Source organism: Octodon degus, unplaced genomic scaffold (assembly GCF_000260255.1).
Source record: "Octodon degus isolate 3935 unplaced genomic scaffold, OctDeg1.0 scaffold00214, whole genome shotgun sequence".
Lineage (NCBI taxonomy): Eukaryota > Metazoa > Chordata > Mammalia > Rodentia > Octodontidae > Octodon > Octodon degus.
In genome coordinates, this window is record NW_004524790.1 from 3,429,529 (window position 1) to 3,439,405 (window position 9,877).

Below are 9,877 nucleotides of genomic sequence, written 5' to 3' on the forward strand. Positions count from 1 at the left end.
GCTCCACTTCTTTCTGCTGCAGGTGTTAGAGTTGAACCCTTTGTGTCTCTCTGGGAAGATGTTCTGCTCCTGAATCAGCTGGGTGGGTCTTGCCTCTAACCTCTTTGCACGGAGTTCTGCTGAAGGGTTCTCTGCGGGGCCTGCACTCTGAGTCGAATGAGGATCCTCGGGCTCCAGTCATCTCACTCACTCTCCGGGCCTGTGCTCTGGGTCTGTTCAGGATCCCGCGGCTGGGTTGTCTCCAACAAATCTTTTAACTTCAGAAATTTCACAGCACACAGATATCACCAATCATGCCAAGTGAAATTTCCATTTCCTGTGACCTGAATAGTTTCAGTGTAAACTTCTGGTCCCATGACTGATTGGAAATAGGTATCCAGCTAGTTTGACCAATGACAGCAATATCTAGCTTCAAAGACATCACTGGACCAGTCACCAGTTTTTAGATTTCAGCTATTTCCACTTTTGCTTTCACTCCTGCTCATGAAAGATGATCAGATTTTACTTAGACTCGAGCCACGCAATGCAACTGATGTTGTCTTTGACCTTCCAGGGACATTCTCTAGGATACCTTTGCAGCCCATAAGACAAATTTCCAAAGTGTCCATTAAGGCTACTGATTTGGAAAGTGTACTATACTGATTTTGTGGGTTTTTTAAAATTTTATTGGGAAAAAAATTGCAATGAGACAGTTTCAAAACAGGTTGGTAGGAGAGTTACAATGATTAATACATTGCATATTGTTGTGTTTGTAGTAGTCATTCATAGCCAAGTTGCTGACATGATATCCTGTCCAAACACTATTAGTACAAATCTTTCTTCTTATTGAATTAAGAGAAAGTGGCTATATGTCTATCCTAACAATTTTGTATATACAGATATAGAATTGTCCTTCATTTATATCTGCTTTTTATGCTTAGTTTTGTCATAAATGGGTATTCCATTGTCATCCAAATATTGTAGGTGCATCAATTCGCAAAATATTTCAATATAGTCCAGTAGTCCACAATAGTAGTGGGTTATCCACAGGACTGGCAATATCCATATCTGTTGACTTGAGCCTTCCACAGCTCTACATATTAACATGGCTTCACTTTTCATGCCTTGTTTCTACACTTTACTTCTGGATGGATATGACTAAGCTAGTTGTCATACTTTGCCAGGGATGTAGTGTTGGTGATGTTACAAGCAAGAGTTCCCCTATAATAGTACTATTTTTGGGATGATTCCTGGGAAGTTCATTCAATCTTTGCTCTAATGAATACTTCAGAAGTTACAACTTTTGACTTTATTCATTAAACCTTGCTTGAGCTTCTGAAAGTGATTTTCAGTCTGTTACTTCTCCTGAGCTAAGTAATTTCACTACATTTTTGCACCTCCTGGTACTGCAAATTCTGTCTTAAAATAATGCCTTAATTCTTCCGTTCAAAGTTCAAAAGGTTTTACCACAGGTTTTGCATTATCAAAAGCAAATTTATTGGTCCGGATTGCCTGAAGAATCGGCACTAGTCTGACATATTTTTGTCATATTGTCCTGGAACAGCTGCTGGGCAATACCATGGAGTTTCTAGTCCTTTGAAGAGTCATTTGGATACATCTGTATTATGTTTTCTGCACCTTGCTTTACTTTAAGTTCATATCTAACTGTTTCTGAAAGTCATCAATCTCTTGTTGCTAGTAGAACAAGGGCAGCCACTATTTGGAGTCCTTGGAAAACCTGTTTTCATAAACCTGCATTTTTAATTCTTGCTTGCTCCTTTCTTCACTCCAGTTTTCCTCATTGTAGCTTATATTACAGCAAATGCATAGTTGCCAGGATATACTCTTGTATTCATAGTGAAATATATTTCCCACTAGGACTGACCAGAACTCATTATTAACATTCTTCTTACATATTCATGACTGAAGAAAATAGCTAGACTCTATGATTATGTTATAGTAACAAATCTAGTCTTATATGTACTCTGCTGTAATATCTTCTGGATCTGTTACAGTGATATGTACATTCAATTCTTGTATCTTATGATGTAGGTCCTTAAAGTTCTCATTTGATTCTTTCAAGATATTTTGTATGTAAGCAAACCACTTTTTTTTTAATTTTTTTATTTATTTTTATTTATTTATTTATGAGAGAGAGAGAGAGAGAGAGAGAGAGAGAGAGAGAGAGAGAGAGAGAGAGAGAGGTGTGTGTGTGTGTGGCCAGCTCAGCCCACCAGGGGGCGCGGCTGGCTGGCATGTGGTGCTGGGGGATCGAACCGCGGTCCCTGATGCTTTGCCAAGCTTGTTCTAAGTAGGTGCTTTAGACCACTGAGCCATCTCTCCAGCCCGCAAACCACTTTTTTAATCTGTTGTGACTTTCCTGACATTTCCAGCTTCTTCTTTGATTTTCAGTTCTTCCTTTCTCTTTTGATTCGCTGCTTGACATCATCCCACTTCTGTTGCACCACTGTATCTGAAAAGTCTAATTTTTGAGCTGCACTCACATTCTCAGAAAGTTGAAGAGTTCAGAAATCATCTGGGAAGTCTTGAGGTCACTGCTGCTAAAGGAGACAATGGAAGTAAGAGCCCCTTCTTCTTCTTCTTCTTTTGCATCCCAGTCATGAGGTGAGCAGTTCTCCTTTAATTCAAAATCCTGGGAAAATATGGTATCCTTCCAACCTATGCTGCAGCTCCTGAACAGAATCTACCCCACCCGGGATTGGACGACATCATGCTCTGCTCCGGACTCCACACCTGAGTGTGGCTGCTGGCGGTGGAGGGAGAAGGCAGGACCAGAGTTGATGTGGAGGGTGAGGAGTGGAGAGAGAAAGGGAAAACTAAACTAGGGATTCACTGAAGTGAAGCCCCTTCTGGAGGCACAGCTCACTCTAACTGGATCATGGAGAGTGGCAGGGAGTTAGGAGCCACGCCGTACCTCCCCTCCATGCTGGCCTCTTATACTCTGCTTGCCCTGGGCGGTCCCTCTAGAGCTTATTTGATTTTTTATGTTAATATTTGTTAAGCTTCATAGTAATATTTGTTTTATGTAGTTGAGAGAACCATTTATAATGTTTTCTTATTGGAGTTCTCCATTAACAAATATGTAGTGACTATTTTATCTCTGTTGAGCACTTTTGACTTCAAATTCACATTATCTGCAAATAGAATAGCTGTTGCTTCTTTTTTCTAGATTCATCTTGGATAGAGTTTTTTCTTTTTTATCCTGTAAATTTCAGAGTATCAATTACTTATATGTTCTACATATAATGTCTTTATCTGAGGGTCAATTTGCTAAAAATTTTCCCACTCAGAGAGTTGTCTTTTCACTGTATCTTTTATTTGTTTTGATGTGCAAAAATCTTTTAATAGGATGAGATCCAGTTATTAATTCTTTCAAGTGCTTCACATGCAGTTTAAGTATTGTTCATAAATTCTCTCCTATATTTGTCTTCAAAATTTCTAAAAAGGGTCAGCCAAATAGCTCATCAGATTAAAGCACCTGCTTAGGTAGACGCAGGGACTGGGAGTTTGATCCTCTGGCCTGCCATATGGGGCACGCTGAAACGGCCATTGAGACTGAGTGTGGGGATGCACGCCTGTAATCCCAGCACTTGGGAAGCTGTAAACTGGAGGATCACTATGAGTCCGATATACGCAGTGAGACCCTGTACACCCTGTACACCCTGTCCTAAATACAAAACATAAAAATAATTTTAAAAATTAAAAAATGAAGACTTCTACCTAGCTTTTCTTCTACTAGATTTAGTGTTTCCTTTTTAAAATTTAGATCTTTGATCCATTTTGATTTTAGCTTAGTGCATGGTGATAGACATTGGTCTAGTTTTGGTTTTCAGAATGTAGACGATTTTTTTTCCAGTGAAAATGTCTAGCACCTTTGTCAAAAATAAGTTGGCTGAGTGTGTTTGCATTTGTATCTGTAAATCTTCTAATTCATTCCACTGATCCTCAGATGTGTTTTTTAATTAATTTTATTGAGAAACAGATAGCAATGAGACAATTTCAAAGCCAATTAATACGACAGTTTCAATAATTAATACATTGCATATTGTTGTCTTTGTAGTGGTTATTCATAATACAAGATGCAGACATGCTATTCTGTCCAAACACTATTAGTAGAAATCTTTCTTCTCACTGAATTAAGAGAAAGTAGCTGTATATCTATCCTATTTCATATACACAAAATACAAAATGGTCCTTCATTTGTATCCCCATTTTTTGTTTAGTTTTGCCAGAGATGGGTATTCCATTGCCATTTAAATATTGTAGGTGCATTGTTGCCAGTGCCATTCTGGTTTTATTGCAGTAGATTTTTAGTATAATTTCAAGTCAGGAGTTATGATGCTCCCTGCCTCGCTATTGTTGCCCAGAATTTCTTTTTGTATTCTAGTTTTCTTCTGTTTGAAAATGAATTTAAGAAATATTTTTTCTAGTTCTGTGAGGTATACTAGCACTGTTTTGATTGATATTGCTTTAAATCAGTATAACAATTTTTAGGTCTTTAAAATTTTTTAAATTTATTTTAATGAGAAAAAAGATAAAACAGCAATGAAAGTTTCAAAACAGTTTAGTAGGACAGTTACAATAATTAATACATCGAATATTATTGTTTTTATAGTAGTTATTCAGAGGACAAGATGCAGACATGATATTTTGTCTAAACAATATTAGTACAAACCTTCTCCAAATGCAGCTCCTCTAACTGCAATGGAACATTCATCTCTGACAAAACAAAACAAAAAAGAGGTGGGGGGCATATGTTGGAAGCCATGGAAGCTAGGAAATTGATCAAATGTGTGAAGGGTGGGACTGGACCTCAGTGCCTAAAGCAAACAAGCTACCTCAGTCCTGAGATAAACATCCTGTCTGGTTAAGGGCAGCTATTAGTCACTAGGCAACCTTGTTTCACATGATACTAACTTTGCAAAGGTATAAATAAAAGATCATTTTGTTTGAAAAAAAGAAGATAGATGGATAGATAGATAGGATAGGATAGCATAGGATAGGATAGGATAGCACAGGATAGGATAAGATAAATATACAGTTTCTCTTAGTTTATTGGGAAGTATAACAATTATTGGAGTTGTTTTTCCATTTTATGATATCCTCTTTTTATTCCAGTTCTTTGTTGGATTGATTCCTAAGTATTTCATTTTTTGGATGGTATGGTGAAGGGTATTGTTCTCCTCATTTCTCTGTCAGTGAATTTGTTGTCTGGGTACAGAAATGTGATAAATTTTTCATTGATGACTTTATATTCAGCTACACTGATGAGTTTAGTTATTAAGTCTAGAAGTCTTTTGGTGATGCTTTTGGGGTCTTCTATGTAGTGTCACATCATCTTCCATTAATGATAATTTAACTTCTTCCTTTCATAGCTGTCTTCCTTTTATTACTTTCTCTTACTTAAGAGAGGAATGAAAATATTCCTCTTATTTTCTCTCTCTGGCGATGTTTCCAGATTATATTAAATAGTAGGGGTGATAGTGGATATCCTTGTCTTGCTCCTGATTTATTTATTTATTTATTTATTTATTTATTTATTTATTTATTTTAATACATGGCCTCACTACACAGTTTGGACTCATAGCGATGGTCCTGCCTCAGCCTCCCCAGTGCTGGGATTACAGGCGTGCACCATCAGCCTCAGTTCAAGGGCCAGCATGGCATGTAGTACCAGGGATCAAACTTGGGACCTGTGATTGCCAAACAAGTGCTTAGACAACTGAACTATCACCCCAGCCCTTGCAACTTATTTGTCCATTTAGAATGATGTTGCCTCTTGATTTATCATAGATGGCTTTTATCTGACACATATGTACTACTAAAATTAAATCAAGATATAAAAATTCTAAATGACCCAATGTCAGTTAATGCAATTGAAAATATAACAAAAAGTTTACCAGAAAATAAAATTCCAGGTCTTGACAGATTTCACAGATGAAGTCTACAAGAAATTTAAAGATTTAATGCCAGTGCTCTTCAAACTCTTCAGTGAAATTGAAAGGGAAGCAATTCTCCCTAATTCATTTCTGAAATCAGATATTACACTCATACTAAAACTAAAGAAACATCCAACCAAAAAAGAGCACTATGGGACAATCTCTTTAGGGAGAAAAAAAGGAAATCCTCAGTAAAATACTATCAAACAGAATTCATCAAATTATCAAGATTATACATCCCGAAAAACTGAGATTCATCCCAGGAATGCAGGGTTGGTTCAAAATATTCAAGTCAATAAATGTAATAAACCCTATCAACAGAGCCATAGACCAAAAAAATCACATGATTATTTTAAAAGATGCAAGAAAAACTTTTGATGCATTCCAACAACCTTCATTCCTGATAAAAATTCAAAAGAAAATCAGAATGGATGGTGTTTGCTTCAATCTGATAGGAAGTATTTAAGACAAAACAACATCCAACAAGATAATAAGGATGTCCACCACCATCACCACTCCTGTCTAATATAGTTCTGAAAACTTCAGCCAGAGAAAAGAGACAGAAAAAAGGAATAAAACTAGAAAAAAACAAATTATCATTATTTACAGATGACATGATACTCAACATTGAAGATCTCTAAAAGCTCCATCAAATCATGAGTATACTTAATGTTCAACTCCAGTTAGATACCTAGCTAAAAAACATAACATTCAGAAACTAGTTAGCTTCCTGTATCCCCTCAAAAAGACAAGCTTATTGTGAGAAAAATTAGGGGAACCACAAACTTCATAATAGGTTGTCACTATTTCTATTGCGTTTTCCTTTCTTAAAGTTTTATTTCAAAGAGGAAAGAACTGAAAACAAATAATAAGAACAAAGACAAAGTTCAAAGTACCATAAAATGATAAAAGTGGTACAGAATTTCAAAACAAGAATAGGAAATTAACAATATAATCATATTACATATGGTTATCATAAAACTTGTTGCTGAGACTACCAGATATGGGCATGTAAGATTGATCAGATAGTTAAAACATCAAATCTCCCTTTTCAATACCTTTAGGTGTGTTTCTTCTCTTTATTTCTTAAGTTTATTTTAAAGAGTATAAAATAATAGATAAGATATTAGAAATGATACACCTTTTAAAAGCAAGAGCAAAAAAATGAAAGGTTTTCAACAGTGGTTGGTATGTTGCACATTCCTGTCTTCAATGTGGTTGTTCAGATTACAGATCCTAGTATACAAAATTGATCAATTTTAAGCATTAACTGCTGCCTTCAAAAACCAATAGAAATTAGTAATATAATCACTTAGCTATCCTGTTTTTAAGCTTATATGATTTCCCCTATCTTTTCTCCTTTCCCTCATCTCAATCATTTATTCCTTAAATCCAATTACTTTTGCTTTTACTACATCTATTGTATCTTTCATATTTTATTTATCCTTGGAAGGCTTTACACTAGGGACACAATAGGATGTTTACACATGAGGATCTGATTTATTTCACTTATGAGCATAACCTCTAATTGCATCTATTTACCTATAAAAACCTCAAGTTTTTCTTTCTGTAAATCTGGGTAGTGCTACATTATATAAAAATATCAAATCTTTTCCATCCATTCCTCAGGTGATGGGTATTTGCATTATTTCCAAGATTTGGCTGTGACAAATTGTGCTACTATAAACATGAATGCACACATATCACTGTGCTATGATGTTTTCAGTTCTTTTGGCAAGATACCCAGAAGGGGAATGGTTGGGTCAAATGGGACTTCTAATCCTAGACTTTTGAAGAGCCTCCAGGCTGATTTCCATGGAGATTGTACCAGGCTACACTCCCACCAGCAGTGAAGAAGGGTTCTTTTCTCCCCCCACAGCCTCTCCAGCATGTTATTCATTGATTTCTTTACGATAGCCATTCTTTCTAGTGATCTTCTGAAGGTAGCAATTAATGCTTAAAATTTTTACTTTCACCAATTTTACATGCTCTTGTCTGTAATCTGAGCAACTACATGGAAAACAACAGGGGCCAGTGAGATAGCTCAGCAGACTGAAACACCTGCTTAGGCAAGTGCAGGGACCACAGCTTGATCTGTAGCGCCAAATGCCATGTCAGTCCCACCCCAGGCTGCACTGAGATGGTCACCAGAAGCCAGGCATGGTGGCATACACCTATAATCTCAGGGCTGGGGAAGGTGAAAATAAGAGGATCACTATGAGTCTGAGCTGTGCAGTGAGACCCTGTAACAATCAAGTACATTTTAAAAAGAAGAACAAAAAAGAAAAGAAAACGTCAAGGTACAATATAATAACAACTGTTGAATATCTATCTTCTTTTAAAAAAACGTAAATAATTTCTAGTATTTTGCCTATTGCTTTATTCATTTTAAAATAAATTTTAAAAAAGAAAAATTACAGTACTCTGTAAAAAGAGATTTAAAGGAATTTCAGAAAATAGACATTCCTTGCTCATGGGTAGGAATAACCAATATTATAAAAATGGCCATACTTCCAAAAACTGTTGCATATTTAATGTAGTCTTAATAAAAATACAATTACCTTGCCAAACACACCTAAAGAAAATATTCGTTGAATTCATCTGGTACCAGAATGGACCTAGAATAGCAAAGGCAAATATGACCAACAAAGTCAAGATAGGAGACATCATAATCCCTGACTTGAAACTATACAACAAAGCTACTGTGATAAAATGAGTATGGAACTGGAAGAAAATTATACCTGAGGATCACACTAGAGATATCAACAAAGCTACAACCACACACAGCCACCTGATCTTTCACAAAGGGTCCAAAGAAAGATAGGTTTTCAGTGAATGGTGCTAGTAAAACTTGCATTCCACATACTTAAAACTAAAATGAGACTCATATCTATCACCATGCCAAAAAAAAAAAAATCAAAATCTATTAAGATCTAAATACTAAAACAGAAACACTAAATATGCCGGAAGAAAAAGTTTATCAAAATCTTGAAGATATATAGATGGGCAAAGAGTTCATGAACAAAAACCAAACTGCACAGGAAATACTTCAAATAATCAACAACAACTGGGATCTCATCTTATTGAAAAGTTCGTGCATAACAAAAGAAATAACCAACAGAGTGCAAAGATATAATACAGAGTGTGAAAAATTTTAGTCAACTGTCCCTCAGACTAAGGACTTCTATCTAGCCCATATAAAAAAATTAGAAACAAATCAAGACCCCATATTCAAAGACCCATTCTGGCTTGTGCCAGTCCCACCCCCAAGGCACACTGACACCGTGATTGAGACTGGGCATGGTGGCACGCGCCTGTAATCTCAGGTCTTGGGAGGCTGTAAACAGGAGAATCAGTACAAGTCTGATCTAGTAGTGAGACCCTGAACACCCTGTAGACACTTCCCTAAAACAAACACAAAAAAACAAAGACCCATTCCAAAAGTGAGGCTCTGGAGACCCAGAGCACATGCCTGGCAAGTGAGTGAGATGACCAGGGCCTGCTGGATCCTGAACAGACCCAGAGCACAGGCCCAGTGAATGGGTGAGATGACTGGGGCTCTCCATATCCTGAACAGACCCAGAGTGCAGTCCCAGCGAGTGAGTAAGACCACCGGGGCCCTCCGAATCCTGAATAGACCCAGAACGCAGGCCCAACTGAGGCCGTGGGATCCTGAACAGATCCAGAGCTCAGGCCCAGCGAGTGGGTGAGATGACCGGGGCCACGGGATCCTGAATAGACCCAGAGGGCAGGCCCAGTGAGTGAGTGAGAGGACCTAGGGCTGCAGGATCCTGATCAGACCCAAAACCCAGGCCTGGTGAATGAGTGAGACCACCGCGGATCTTCTTTCGACCCAGAGTGCAGGCCCAGCAAGGAACCCTTCAGCAGAAATCTCTGCAAAGAGGCTAGAGGGAAGACCCACCCAACTGATTCAGGAG

The 9,877-nt window shown here is 37.4% G+C and overlaps 1 protein-coding gene and 1 pseudogene across 1 annotated transcript in view; one reads left to right on the forward strand and one right to left on the reverse strand.

The window, feature by feature from the left end:
• The window catches only part of LOC101586209 (vomeronasal type-2 receptor 116-like), a 78,056-nt gene that overhangs the window by 62,625 nt on the left and 5,554 nt on the right, over window positions 1–9,877 (forward strand). The window lies entirely within an intron of this gene.
• The window catches only part of LOC111813698, a 21,683-nt pseudogene that overhangs the window by 7,222 nt on the left and 4,584 nt on the right, over window positions 1–9,877 (reverse strand).